This window comes from Sinocyclocheilus grahami, unplaced genomic scaffold (assembly GCF_001515645.1).
Source record: "Sinocyclocheilus grahami isolate Dianchi unplaced genomic scaffold, SAMN03320097.WGS_v1.1 scaffold53.1, whole genome shotgun sequence".
Lineage (NCBI taxonomy): Eukaryota > Metazoa > Chordata > Actinopteri > Cypriniformes > Cyprinidae > Sinocyclocheilus > Sinocyclocheilus grahami.
In genome coordinates, this window is record NW_015505232.1 from 1,031,865 (window position 1) to 1,043,970 (window position 12,106).

General features: G+C 38.8%; 1 protein-coding gene across 1 annotated transcript in view; it reads right to left on the reverse strand.

Moving 5' to 3' along the window:
* The window catches only part of nrip1b (nuclear receptor interacting protein 1b), a 33,179-nt gene extending 21,815 nt beyond the window's left edge, over positions 1-11,364 (reverse strand). The window contains 1 exon segment of the mRNA XM_016269566.1: positions 11,162-11,364. The gene's annotated coding sequence lies outside the window, so the exon portion shown is untranslated.
* Between the last annotated feature and the right edge of the window lie 742 nt (positions 11,365-12,106).

Sequence of the window (12,106 nt, forward strand, 5' to 3'; positions counted from 1 at the left end):
TATACAGGTGCATCTCAATAAATTAGAATGTCGTGGAAAAGTTCATTTATTTCAGTAATTCAACTCAAATTGTGAAACTCGTGATGTGACAATAACTTTTATAATACTAATCAGAAAAAATCTGTTTTTTTTGTTTGTTGGGTTGGTGGGTTTTGTTAAATGTGAGCCAAAATCATCACAATTAAAAGAACCAAAGACTTAAACTACTTCTGTCTGTTTGCAATGAATTTATTTAATACACGAGTTTCACAATTTGAGTTGAATTACTGAAATAAATGAACTTTTCCACGACATTCTAATTTATTGAGATGCACCTGTATATAGCCTAGACATGTTGCATATTAATTGTACTATTTATGAACCTCAAAGCATATGTTTGTGGATTTTGTGTTATTCCATAATGATGTTCTATTTGAGGGCATTTGTAGTGTAGGTATAGGGCCCAAACATAACCTCAAGCCCAGGGGCCCCCGCCCCCCAATCTTTTCACATCGTGACGTAGACATGTGGGGGCGTGTTAGAACGAGCCGTTTTAGGTAGGCGTGGTTGACTCTTAACTTTTATAAAGAATATCTCTTTGGATTTGAGACTTTAGTCTTTGCAACTTTACAGATCTTCTTCATGCACCAAGAGCTTGTAACACTCCAAAGAGAAAGGAACAATTGAAATCTCAATTAAATTAAATACTCTCTCGACACGATTTACATTTTATTTTTACTAAATAATTTTAGATTTTACTAAAACTAAGCACATATAAATACAGAAAAACATTTAAAAAAGTCATGAACTAATCCTTTAAATGCTCTCTCAACGCTAGAAAGATGCTTCCAGTCCAAACTACTCAAACAAACAGCCGTGTGATGTGAAACGGGAATTTTACACTAAGCTTGTGTGTGACCGCAGGGCACTAGGGCAGTGAGACTGCAGACTTAACGGAGGTTTAACTGTTAATCGCCGCAGATAAAAACGGATGCATGAGTTAAAAGCACGAGAGGAAGCGGTTAGCATGCCCGTTTGAATGGCTAAGTTATATTAAAACCTCTCTCACTCCATTTCAGCCCCATTTTCAAACCGCACACACTCTCTTTCCTGGCTGCACCGGAATATGTGGCACTACAGAGTCGTTTTAAAACGTCTGAGGATAATCAAAGACAGCCCTTGACTGGCGCCTCAATGCAGCCACAATATCCGTGGTCGCAGGAAGACATTGAGGGGTTAACCAGGGTGGGGTGGGGGTAAATGAAGGATTTTACAGTGCCCCCAATTCCCCCCGCTCCCCCCTCTTCCTGTTGTTGCAGAGAGTCACAGGGTGAGTGCATGTGACCTTGAGATGCATCGCTGGCACAGTCAGGGCTGCCTTGCCTGCAGGCGTCCTTGAACTGGATCTGCAAGACAAAAACCTTCACACTGCCAGATAGACATCTCAAATCCCCCACCCACACCCACACCACACCCCAAACGTCTCTCTCTCTTTTCAATCTGCGTGCCTGTTATCTCCTCCCCAGCGGGGGAGACTTATCTGAATGCTGGATCTTTAACCTTAACACTGAACTCAGACAGAGGCGGAATTTCAAAATGTCTCACTGGTGTATTTTTAACCTTCATCCACAGATTGTTTGTCTCCGTTTCAGATGAATATTCCTTTAAATAGCTAAACCAGTCCTCAGTTAACATGCATGTTTTGCTGGTGAACATCACGGCTTTCTGGTCCACCAGCTACATCTGCACCAAACTAGCATGCTGCTATTGTGTCATTTCACTCGTCTCCCCAGCACTTTAAGTCACTATCATAAAAGTGCAAAAAAACTATTAAAAACTAACCATTTGGAGAAATATGCATCTCTAGTGCCTTTCTGAAGAATAGAAATGACACAAAAAGAGAAGTTACACACTGCAAGTGTTACAGGAGAGCATGAAGCGCCTTTTATCATCATGCAAATGCAGTGCCCTTGGTTGCACAAGGTTCATCACTTTAAACAAATATTTGGACTGGCCTCTGTACATTGACACCGAGGTGGGGTAAGAGGGGAGAAATGCGTGGACCGTGTCCTTCGTGGGAGACTTTGCAGTGCCGTGTCGACTGACCTTTCCTGACTGTAACGTTATCGCATATCATATGTGATCCTGCTGGAAACCATCTGCCATGGACTCCTCTGGCAGCACGCAGGAGTCCGAGACGTCACCGCTCTCCTCACCTTCACTGGAATTCATCAGATTACCGCGGGAACACCCACCTGGCCCTGTTTGGGACACGATCCCTGCGCAACACGATATGCTCAATTAGACCAAAGGTCATTCATGCCAATGCATCAGTCCATGAGTTATTAAATCATACTCAAACTAGGGAAGTGAGCAGGGAACAGTAAGTCATAAGAGATATTAGAGTGATTATGCCATGGTTTAACAGGGCTGTAGACATGACGAGAAGTGGACCAACATGATAAAACACACTATAGGGGTAGACAGTGAAAGAAAAATGTAGAACAAAACTTGTACATCAAAATATGTGCATTTTAAAAACTCTTTAAGACAATTTACAAACTAATGGTAAAATGATCACAAATAGTATATGATTTCTGATATTTACATGTTTTAAACACTAATGAAACAACTTTGACGATAACAAATATCAATAAATAAACACTTTATTAAAATACTACTTTACGTACTTGTTCTATGCTGCATTGTTTTTTTTTTTATCCAAGTAATGGAGCTCATTAGCAACTAATTAAGTTTATTTAGAGTTCAACTGATTAATATTAATATAATGATTAATGATTATAATATAGTGATTAACATAAACAGATAATATCATGAAAAAATATAAAATGTTATATTAAAAGGTTCCATTACAAGGACAATTCTACCACTTGAACAAGTAAAAATAAAATAAAAATAAAAAGTTTGAAACTTAGTTTGAACACTCAGAAATTGCTAGTAAATTCCACAAATAATTACAAAGAAATGTCAAGTAACATTTTTTTTTTTTTTTTAAGTAGAAAGAGTGAAAAAGTATTTTCTTGCAAAACGTACTCTAATAATATTTTATTTATAACTCAAATTATTTTTTACAGTATAATTTTCTCAATTATTAACAAGAACACACCATCATTAACGTTAACATCATTGCTTTAATACTTTAATAATACTGAATATATTCGTTTTATGTGGTACAAATTCTTATAGCTGTCAGGAAATATGCATGTAAAGCAAAAAAAAGTGACACGAGCATTATCATGACATGAACTGAAATTGAATTTCAGTTCAGTCAATTCATTTCAGCTTTATAATTGCACCGACTTTGGAAGTCAAGATAATAACCTGGGATAAAAAAAACAGATAATAGAAGTTTTCAAAACTTTACACTGTCAAACAATAAAACCAGACATTCAAAATAAAGCAGCTCAAATCAAAATCTTTTTTGTTGTTGTTGTTGGTTTTGTTTTTTGTTAAACATTTCTCACAAAGTTGAAGGACCAGAGTCATTTCTGGAGTAATGCGTCATCACTCTGAGCTGATATTGAGGTTGTTACGATTGCCACATTTTACAGTTGCACCCCACACTTCCAGCGCAGGCCGACCTGCTTTCCATTACTCACAGCATTCATGATAAGAGCCGTGGCGCGTGAACACAACTCAAAATCTCAAATACTCAAACTCCTGGTCGGGTCAAAGTCTCCCTGTGCCTGTTAGATGCAAATAGCTTGCCTAAATCAAATATTGAACTGTGCAATATAAACGGTCATTATTCAAAAAGAAACGCTTTTTGGTGTTCAAAGTCCTGTCTCCTGCTCTGTGTCTTTCTCTCAGTAGGCTGACGGATCCGTTGACCTTTTACGTTCTACAAAAACAACAATCAGTCATAAAAGGCCACGCCCACTGGGATCTGTGTCCAAGAGCGTAATAATGATGCAGTGATTCTCCCATGACTCCTGGCTTTCACCACTGTGGCGATACTGATGTCATCTTAATTACCCTGAGCCATGGAAAAAAAACCTTGACTCGAGCTGTGCATTCACACCTCGTAAATTCAGCGACTTTGAGGAAATGCTTAGGAGACCAATGAGAGAATCAGTTCATGATCTCAGATCTGTCTCAAAGAGGCACTTTATTAAGTGTACATGAATCTGGACTGAAGCTTTCTTTACAGATTTGAAAGGTTTCATAAAGTCCACACACCATAAAACCGCTACAAAATAATATATCAGGATCATATTGGTTATCAGCCAATATTTGAGTTAAGAGATTTGTAGAAAAAAAAAAAAAATATATATATATAAAAAAAAAAAAAAAAATTTTTAAAAAAAAAATTTAATTTTTAAAACTATAAAGTTAAGAAATGAGAGCTTCTTGTAAAGTGTAACCAAATGCTTGTTGTAGAAGTATTTCTATGAAAAGGTTTAGCAGACATGAAAAGAGAACGAGCGGGATTTTTAAGAGTTCAATTCGTTGATAGATTGACGGTTTGTGACATGAGGACGTCAACTTTAAGTTCATTTTCATATATTTCTAGCCATCATTTTTAATGCATATATTAAAAAAAAAAAAACATTTTTAATAAATAAATTTACATTTTAATAACAATAAAAATTTACTATTTAATAATCACATAAATAAAACAAATAAATATATTATACATTAAAAAAAAATCTTCTGAACGGTAACTGAAATTATTTTGTATTCGGACAATATTTGAGTTAAGAGATTTGTAGACAAAATATCTGAATAAAAATAAGTATACATAAATAAAATTATAAACCTATATAAAGAGATATACTCCTTAAGAGGAGTGATGGCTGTATTTAGCTGTGATGTACAGTATGCAAAGCCATTGTTTCTGAACTGTAACTGATACCATATTGTATTTTCTCAGCTTTTATCCCAGTGGTGGCAATGAGTGTGAAGGCCCTGAGAGACCTTGGACCTCCATGGACAGTTTTGGGCGTATAATGTGCGCTTCATTTGCAGCTTTCCCTATACTGTTTGACAAGCCATTCACAAGACACAGCTCCTGCTGTTGACCCACTTCTGTGCGGCTGCGTCTGGCGACAGCCCCTGCACCCCATCTGACTGACTGCAGCACCGCAACCCTCGGCCTCCCTGAACTGTGAGAAAAATAGGTCACCATGGCCCACTTTTCTTTATTTTATTCCTCTCAAAGGGAGTGTATGAAGACTGCTGCAGAGTCTGATCAGGCAGCTCAGAAAACACGAACACAGGAGAGAGAAAGTCTACAGCAGGTTCATTAACCCCAGTATCCAGAGAGCACATGCTCCTCGCATCAGTGACGTACAAGGGTCTTATCAGACGACAGGAACACTCACAACACATGCCTTCAGTAAACACTGCGACTGAATCACACACATCACATACACAATTTATGATTAAGGACCTTTAGAAAATGACCTCATCAGTGAAAACAAGACAGCAACATGCCAACAACTCGAAAGCTGTAGAACCCAAGTTTAGCTAAGTACCAGCTAAGGCATTTTAACAAAGACCAAAAATCAGGTTTCACTCAACTGACAAATGATCCGTATTACTTATAAATAAATGTATAAATATTATCATTGTATATTATATATATATATATATATATATATATAAAAAATTGCTCAAAATGTTCATCCCCATTAACAATTATCTACCTGCCTGAAATTTTGATCCATCACTACAAACAACCACCTAAATGACAAATGCTGCCCATAAGAATGACTCTAGAATGCGAATAAACACTTTATAATGGGTAAGCAATGAATGAGCTAAAATGAAAATTATATTATATCAACACACATTCACGTAAACAAATCTAAAGGGCAACAACAAGCGGCCTAGTCAAACTGATCATTGACCTTTATTAAACCTGTTTAAGTGTATTTAGGGCAAGCCATACCTTAAAATAACTGACAAGGGCAGCCCTGGACAGAGACAGGTGGCTTAAAGAAAAGATCTGCTCTATGTGAGCTGTCTGGCCTTTGCGACCAAATCAGCCATGTAAATGTACTTACACAAGCAGAGCGACAGCACATGTAAACAAACATCTACCACAGGTCACCGGCCACAGGTGAACCAGTTTCTACATGGCCCTCATCCAGTCTCTGGACAGACACACATGCGTCCAGCATCCAGCACACTCAAATACTCAATTCTGGTTTCAGCTCAATGTCCACTGGAGCTGAAATGATTTTATTATAACCGGGTGAAACATACCAACTCAACTTGTGAAAAAGGCAAACTTTGCAGATCCCAGTGCGTGTGAAGCATTAGAGTGCTTTGAGAGCAGGGGCATGCGGTGAGAATCTTTCAACGCTTTCACCACTGGCTGTGCGAGAGGGACGGGTAGCTACACCCCGCATCTAGTGGCTGCTGAGGTGTCCCTTGTTGCCTGGCAACAGCTCAGCTCGTTTTAACCCCTTTAAGTAAGTCTTAAGTGATTCAGCAGTCTGAGGCCAGTGACGGGTGGGCTGCTCCGAAAGTGACAGGACTTTATTACTTTCTGGGGTTTTATCGTGCAGCTCTGTGCTCAAAAAAACAAGGCGGTGTAAATCTGCTCCACTGTGTTTGACCTCTGACCTCTGCATGAAATGAGTCTTGGTAGAAACAGTCCGCATGAAAAAGGCCCCATGACATCCACCGAAGCAGGAAGCTATTAGATCAAAGCTGCGATAAATACAAAGACCCGGTTTACATCTGGTATTAACATCAGTCTCACGTGATCCCATCACAAGTGGTCACCGCTTATACCGGTCACTACTTGTGATCAGATTTTGTCGAGGGAAGTCAGCATGTGATTTAAAGGGACAGTTCAGCCAAAAATTACAGTTCTGCCATCATTTATTTAACCTCGGGTCGCTCAAAATCTGCATGACTTAAGGCCCCGATATACTTCAAACAAAATCGAAGAATGAACTGATATGACATCATTTCGAACAAAATCATGCCGAAACGAAGTTCGTTTTGAGTTTGTTTCGGCAGTTCGAAACAGCTGGCCAAAGTGAACTTTCTTGGGGAGTTCGTTTTGGCTCCTAAACACATTTGAGCTTCCATTGGTCCATGGTGATTATGCAATCGGTGGGTGGGTTCGGGAACTCCACCTTCTTTGATATGAGATTTTTTTCCCCCCGGTTCATTTCTCATTCCATGGAGGTCAGACAGGAGAACAACATCTAGAACAGCAACAACACCAAATTACTAGCAATATGAATACTGGAGTGTCGAATAGCTGAGCTGGTACCAATATATCCGCACCTGTATGATCGCTCGCGGAGAGACTTTAAAGATTCGGAGAATTAAAATCCTAAAAAGAAACTGCAATGAAGCACAAGTTATGCAAAGCGACATGGAGAATCATCCGATGCAAGTTTTCCAAAGCCATGAAAAGAATGAAAGGAAAGGGTGAAGATAAGGTGGCGAGTAGTAAATGTAAATAAATGTTTCTAATAAATGTTTTTACACCATACTGCTGCTGCTGTCGTTTTTTCTGTAAGCAAATTTAAAAGGTATGCAATAAATGAAATGCCAAAAGAACATACAATAATTAACCTTTGTTTTTATCAAAATTAAATCATGACACCACATAAAATATAAAAAGGTGCAATAATTTACCCAGTTTATTCAAATAAATAAACAATCATAAAATAAAGTAACATGTTTGTTTTATTGATGACTCCCCAAATATTTTTTTTTCACATCATGCTAAAGTTTTCAGACTAAAAAAAAAAAAAAGTTTTCAGACTATGAGCCATTCACATTTCCCATAAAGGACTGATACTGGAAATGGTATGGTTCTTTTGTATTGCAAACATGATACTTGACTCTGAACTGCTGCTAATCATTATTCTTTTGTCTATAATATTCTGACCATTGGTACCCGTCTCACACCTAGATACAGTTCATCATTGCATGGTTGTGTTTAGGGCATACGTGCGACACATAATAATCTACACCATGCCTCCAGCAGCACGTGGTGTCGGACTCGGAATGTTCGAATACAGTATACCGTCGCTCTGCCTTTTCAAACTTCTTTTTGCCCCCAAACGAAGAATGAAAACGAACTTCATTTGAAGTATATTGGGGCCTTTACTTTCTTCTGTAGAACACAAAAGAAGGTATTCGTGACTTGTATGGGCATAAACATTTACAATGAAAGTCAATGGGGACCAAAGCGAAAAAGCGACACTGGACTCAATTTACTTTAATTATTTTGGGAAAAAAATGTTTGTCCCCACAGCTGAAAAAAAATGCATACAGTAGAATCACAAAAATAAAATATAATAATAAATGAATAATAAATAAATGAATGTTCTTTTGCATTATTTAACTAATATACACATATACATACATACATATATATAGAGTGTAATATTTACCTGAGAATCATGGTACAAGACAACATCGCTAAAAACCCTTAAGATATTAACTGACGCCTTTGAAACTCTCGCTTACAAAACAAAGCTTATTAAAACGGTTCAACCTCAAGCAGCAGTCTTCATAACCCACACATCCATCTTTCATTCATAAATTCTGAAAACTCCTCTTTAGTTAATTACTTGGGCCTGTGCGATCTGAAAGCTTTTAGATGTGAGAAATAATTGAAGCCGGGATCATTCCTGACGCCTGCTCTGCGAATGTCGTACTGATGCGCTGATTGCAGATCATTCTGAGAGTGTTCATCTCTTCAGCATTACTGCAGGGTTTGTGTCCTTCTCAGGACTTTGAAGGTTTCTGAAAGGACAGGCCACTAATACGGTGTGAAGGACAGCTTGGCACGCTGCGGCCTTGGACTGCGAAATCTGCATGTATTCATCTCGCGGCTCAGAGAGACAAACGACTAAGCCTTACAACTGTAGAATCACTGGCGTTTCACTTAGCGCAGCATATAACCTGCTTAAAATAAGACACCATTAGTAATGTCCCCCAGGAGCAGTAAAATCTTCCTGAACCCAATTGCCAGGATTCCTTGACCTCCAGGTCCATCTCACCTCAGGACATAGCGACCAATACAGAAATACAGCTGGCAGTTAGAGGTCAGCTGGGTAATTATATTAAATTAACTTGCTTGTTATACAAGTTGTCGATATCATGTTTCTCAGGATCAGCATTTCTCCGTTTTGGAGGCTTTACAAATGACTTACATGCTTTTCATCCACCGTTCTTTGCTAATCATTCATGGTTAGCTGCTAAATGGTAACAAGGCCAGATTAACATCTAGTTACAGCCAGATCTAGATGGTATCTGCAAATGTTAAAGAGTGTAGTAGTACTGCATAAATTTACTGGCCCATAATCTAACTATGCCAAAATGTGTATACAAAATGCATAAGGGGCAATAAAGTGTATAATTTGAATTATCCAAAAATGCATTGGCTGGTCAATTGGTTGGTGTGTTGAGGTCACTGCTGTTGTTCTAATATGTGGTGATGCTCAATTTATCAGAGTTGCATCTCCCAGCAAACTATAAATCGTTTACAGTAAATCAATCAGCAAAAATCAATCCATCGCTTTAAATGAAAGTCCTGCCTCTGTCCCAAGGCTGAGGGGAGAAGAATCTGTGCCTTGTATTTCATACGGTCTCAGCATTTCAATTCCCTGAGCCAGACAACCACCTCCATCCCTTCTTTTGATGTACAAAACCTCCTGCATAAACAGCACCGCTTCCTGTTGATCTCCAGGCCACCTATTATCACTGATATACACTGTATAAAACAAGATTCATTGCACAAGGAACAAACACGCAACCACTGTGTCCCTGAGCAGTCAACTGACCTGTTAATGAGTGTAAAGCGCCCATGGCTTCTATGGATTTATGACACGTTACACCATGCAAGTTTATGTTGCACAAGCTACAACCATGTGCTGGAGTTCTACTGTAAAAAAAAGCCACTTAATGATGAAAGTAAAACATCATAAGAAAGGTCTAAGCCAGAAGGTGGTGAACAGACATCACAATGTTGAGGCTGATGTTTAGGATACTATTTTGAGATGACAATGACCCAGCACGGTTTTAACCACTCTCAGTTCATTGTATTGACATCTCCTCTGAGAAATTAGGTCGCCATGTGTTCATTTTCATTTCTCTAGCAGTGATAACATAATTTCAAGTCAGTATCAATCTTAAAGCAGCCGGATAACAGGTCACATAGCGCTGTCAGCAATGTCAGGAGAGTATTTGGAGACAAGAATAATTTTGCACCTGTATTGCAGATCTAACAGACAAAACAAATGCCTGATATGATATGATATCAGACACATGATATGAGAGTAAAAGATTTTCGATAAGAAAACTGAATAAATAACTTGTTTCTCAATTAACTTCTTCAAAACACGTGCACATCTATGCTCTTTGAACAGACCAAGACAAACACTTTTAAAGTAACTGGTCTTTTCCTTTACCAAACAAAGCCACCTGAACCAACACTGAACCCTAACTATGATCTCGGACCACCTTTAAACTGCAACCCTTGACCTCCTCTGCCCCATTTTTATTGACTGAAGCCACAGGAAACCTTATGAAAACTATAAACTATGCAAAGTGTCCAAAATGTGCGTAAGATCTTGTCCTTTAGAGATGAACCAAGAGTATTAATGACTTTTATGACTACTAATGACATCTCTTAAGCATAACCTTTTGGCAGATACTAATAATGTTATATAAACAAATATATATATATATATATATATGGATCATCAGTACAGAGAAGAGTCAAGATCACTACAATAAATCCCATTCACTCCATTACATAATATTAAATTATAAAATATTATAAAAGATATGGCTTGGAAACACAGAGATATAAATAACCAGTTCTCGTGTATGAAAAATAAGCCAGGATATAAATGAAAGGGTAACATCGCACTGACTGTAACAGAGAAACAAAATGGAAACTAAATGACAGGAGCGACCATTGCGATTCACACAGCATGCGCTCGTCGTCTTTGGTCTCGCTGCTGCGGGTTTAAGACGCGGTGTCAAGTTAAAAACAGTTAAACTTTTAACCACGGCGTCCTCTTTATGAACCAAAGAACGCGTCCCGTGTGAACGGCGTCTCACATTCCGTTTTTTCCCCTCAGCACCTCCTAGGAGTCGGACCACAATAAACACAGAGCAAACAGCAGTCATATGCAGCGGAGTCCTTCCAGCATCGAGTGGTCTCGACACGTACCTGATTCCGCTATCCGTGCGCCGTGCGCCGTGCGCCGCGCCAAATGGAAGTAAGAGTCCAAAAACTCGTCGGGCTCCAGCACCGACTGTCGGGTCTCAGTCTGAACTGTATATTCTCGGAATCCCCGAGAACTCCGCAATGTTCACACTCCTCCTCTCTCTCGCTCTATCCCTCCGACTCCCTGACTGACTGACTGACTGAGCGAGCGCAGCTTAAAGCTACAGGAGACGCTTTGTGTGTGTGTGTGTACGTGCGTGCGCGCGCGCACAGCCAGACGTGCTTCTTCTTCTTCTTCTTCTTCTTCTTCTTCTTCTTCTTCTTCTTCTTCTTCTTCTTCTTCTTCTTCTTCTTCTTCTTCTTCTTCTTCTTCTTCTTCTTCTTCTTCTTCTTCTTCTTCTTCTTCTTCTTCTTCTTCTTCTTCTTCTTCTTCTTCTTCTTCTTCTTCTTCTTCTTCTTCTTCTTCTTCTTCTTCTTCTTCTTCTTCTTCTTCTTCTTCTTCTTCTTCTTCTTCTTCTTCTTCTTCTTCTTCTTCTTCTTCTTCTTCTTCTTCTCTGACTCCCTGACTGACTGACTGACTGAGCGAGCGCAGCTTAAAGCTACAGGAGACGCTTTGTGTGTGTGTACGTGCGTGCGCGCGCGCACAGCCAGACGTGCTTCTTCTTCTTCTTCTTCTTCTTCTTGTTTTATGGCGAATAACTCCTTAGGAGCATTCAGACGTGCGTCACCACACCTCTCACTTTAAGTAATCTGAGGGGAAAAAAATACTTTATGGCTTCAGATACACTGCATTTTATAAGCAAAAATGGATAAATATTGATGTAGTAACTTATTTGACAGAACAAAACGTATAATTGTAGCCTATAGGTAATCACGACCGTTCCAATATTCAGTACAGTATAACAAGAAGTTTACACAGTATATTGTTTAGCTGTTTTAGATTTGAAT